At 39.4% G+C, this 3,651-nt stretch overlaps 1 pseudogene; it reads right to left on the bottom strand.

The window, feature by feature from the left end:
• Nucleotides 1–1,584: 1,584 nt before the first annotated feature.
• LOC102833908 lies at nucleotides 1,585–2,088 on the bottom strand (annotated as a pseudogene).
• Nucleotides 2,089–3,651: the final 1,563 nt, after the last annotated feature.

The following is a 3,651-nucleotide window of genomic DNA, read 5'->3' as shown; positions in this document are numbered from 1 at the left end:
CTATGTGCCAAGCACACTGTACGCTTAGTTGCTGACATTAACCACAATCCTACAAGGGTAGGAACTATTATTTTCATTTTTAGATAAGGTTCAAAAGGTAAGAGATTGAATCAATGCTACTGATCTTGGAAGCAGCAGAGCCAGAACTGGAATAAAAGTCTTCATTTTCCCAAATCTAAGCACTTTCTCCCAGATCACACTGCATCCTAGACAATAGAAATATGAGTAGAATAGCCATTTTAAGTTATTTTCCTTGTCTTATTCTTTAACTTTGCCCTGATCTATCATTTTTTTAAAAATCAGTTTTATTATTTTTAAATTATATTCTCTACAATGTTTTCTATGTTGTTAAGTACTGTTAACTCACAGTGACACTGTATATTGTTTCCCAGACTGTAAGACATTGTGAAAGCAGAAAGTCTCATCTTTTTCCCTCTTACGATGTTTATTTAGGCCACTTCATTTTGCTGGGTTTTTGCATAGCTTTACTTTTTTTTTTTTTTTTTTTTAATGTTTGAAAGAGATTTAAAGGATCACAGAAATTAAAAGCTAGAAAAAATTGTTTAAAAATACATAAGACTTAGTAACAAAACCTAAATTGTTGCCATGGTCTCATCCTTGGAAATTATGTTCGTTTTGGTTATCTTAGGCTTCATATAGGATGACCTAAAAGAACCTGGCTAAGTTAATGTTGTTGTCATAGCTCACAAATGGATGTCTGGGGTTTAATTTAGCTTTTGGGATTTGTAAATAATTATTTAAAATTGTAGTTATCAACTAACATAATCAGTGTGTATATGGACTGGACATAATGAATTCAAAAACTGTTGTCGGATTTTTTTCCCCTCAAAAAATCAGAATTGGGATATCCTTGCCCTCATTTCCACAAGGCAACAATCCCCTGATCCTGATTAGTTAGTACCTTCTTTAGATAGGCAATAAGCTCCCCAAATTGCACCAGCCGACCTCTTCTCATCATTCCACAATACTCTAGTGTGCTATGCTCACTTCTATTCCAACCAACCCTCATAGACCCCTGACTCTAAGCATCCTACTGTATCTCACATGTGTGATGGACTAGGGGACACACAGTCAAAGGTGGACACCCTAGTCTGGGTTTGATATCCCAGTCATTTTGAAAGAGCAGCTAGTGTTGTAGATTTCAAGGAAACATTCTATTCTGGATCCTTGGTCACATTTTCTTTTACCAATAAAATAGAAAAGTTTATTTTATTTCAAAGAAAAGAGAATCTGGACTAGCAATCAACAAACCTGAGTTCATTTTTGATCTGTCCACTTGGATAGACAAATGTGATTAAGCTGTTTTGTGTCTCTCATCAAATGGGGAAATTACTACCATTCACAGCAACTTGGAGCAGTTTCAAGTTTGTGAAATGGCAGTGCTATCTAAATTAGTTGGAACACAAACTTTTTCAGGTCTTTCCAGAACTGAACTTGACCTGTTTGTGCACCTAGTATCTAATATAGCATAGATATTACTTCTGTACCCCAATGTTAAGAAACAAACTAGCAGCACGCATCCTGTCTGTGATGCCACTTTCAGCATAGACTTTACCACACTTATCAGTTCACGAAACTCCGTGTCCTAAAAGTGACCACATTCAGTGAATTTGTACAATTTGGATTCCAGCTTATTGGCAACTTCTTGTTGTTCCTTCCAGGGAAGCAAGGAATCATCAGTGGACCCAAACTGCAGTTGGCCATGATCTTTATCCACTGCCAAGGGTGAATGAAGTATCCACTTGCATGCTCATTTCGTCTCCCAAGTCTGATGTGTATGCAGACACCAGTACAATAGCATATACTCGATGGGTATATGCTCATGTCAGCAATGACCCTGGAACTGTGGCCTATGATAATGGTCTTCTCATCACATTGGAGCTCCATTTCCATGAAGGGCAACTAGATGCTCTCTTGAGCTGTAATTGGGTCAGGCAGGTTTTTAGCCAAACACTGGAAACCAAGTATCTGCTCCAGCCTCTTTTTGACCCAGCCATACCAGCCATGAGTGTCCACATCCCTGCCTCCATTTCCGGGAACATTCACTGCCTTGTTTGGAGAAACCATGGGTGCAGAGTTCCTAGCAACAGGTCCAGCAAAGCTTTACTTTTTATGGATACGAGTTTCACTATGACTTCGGCTGGTGGGTGTTTTAACTCCTGTACTACATGGCTAACTTACATCAGACATCGTGTTGTATGCCCTGAGAAATACAAATATATATGGTGTGGAATGTTTACTTAAAAGGGTAGAAAGAGAAAGAGAGAAAGTCACTTTGATCTAAGTTCCTCTTGGTTCCATGCAGTTGTTTGGTGATACATTTATTGACACAGATATTTTTTGTGTGCATGCCAGTCATGGTTCTATCTGTAAAGAACCTACACAAATCCCTGTGATCATGGAATTTATATTCTAATGAGAGGAAATGGCAAAAGAGCCCTGGCATGGTACAAATAGTTAATATACTTGGCTGCTAAATGAAACATTGGAGATTTGAGTACACCCAGAAGCATCTTGGGAGAAAGACCCAATATTTCACTCCTGAAAATTCTACTATTAAAAATCCTATGGACTGAGTAGTAGTTGCCAATCTGTCTGGATGGGGCTGATGAAAGGAGACGGAGATAGGACTCTTGTCGTACAATAGTGAATAATTGTTATCAGGACTGACTGTGAGGGCTGGAAATGTAAAGGTAGCCATTTTGTAGCAAAAGGAAGGGAGTGGTTGACTTTGCAGTCCAGGAGCGAAGGTCCCTGGGACCATCAAGGGAGAAGAGCAGAGTGCGGGACCCTACCCAGAGAAACAGTGACGCCAGAGATGGAGGCAGAGATGATGAAGTGGAGAGATGGAGCGGCTGGGGACTCTAGACCCAGAGAGGGAGAGAGGCTATGTACTGATGACCAAGGGGCAGGCTTGCAGGATATACCTTTGGTTGTTTGATCATGCATGGAGGAGATTGTAACCATGGCAATGAAATGATATACAATACGATGAATATAAAGTAAATGTTCTCTATGTAAACTGTCACATAATTCACAATAAAACATTAAAAACAAAAACAAAAACAAAAAAACCCCAAAACCCTATGGAGCACAGTTCTACTCTGATGCATGGTGTCACCATGAGTTAAAATTGACTTGGTGGTAAGCGGTTATTTGTTAATAAGTGGTAAGAAGAAAAATAAAGTGATGGGAAGGGAGGGATGGGAAGGGAGGGACAAACTGGATGTTTCTTTAGAAGAGTTCTGAGGAGGTCTCCCACATTCAATGATATCTGAACAGAGACCACAAGGAATTGAGAGAGAGAACCAGTGGTGATACTGGGAATGGAAGTAAGGTGAGGGTACTTTGGGCAGGATGCACTGGGCTTTGTGTACATATTTTTACCCAACTTATAGCATGTTCCAAGCTATTATATTTTTGTTTAGTTTTATAATAGATTTCCCTACGTTTTAAAGTGCTTATGGGCAGAGGAAATTCCTGTAAATCCTCAACTCAAGTTTATTCTCTTTACTTAAAGGTCCCCAGTGGCTCTGGTACCTCACTGAAATTGAAACTGCTCCCTTGCCTGCTTCCTGTTGACTCTTAATGAGGATAAGTTTACTCATACACCCACTTCTCGCTTAATAT

Source organism: Chrysochloris asiatica, unplaced genomic scaffold, assembly GCF_000296735.1.
Source record: "Chrysochloris asiatica unplaced genomic scaffold, ChrAsi1.0 scaffold00060, whole genome shotgun sequence".
Lineage (NCBI taxonomy): Eukaryota > Metazoa > Chordata > Mammalia > Afrosoricida > Chrysochloridae > Chrysochloris > Chrysochloris asiatica.
This window is presented reverse-complemented; position numbering and strand designations above follow the sequence as displayed.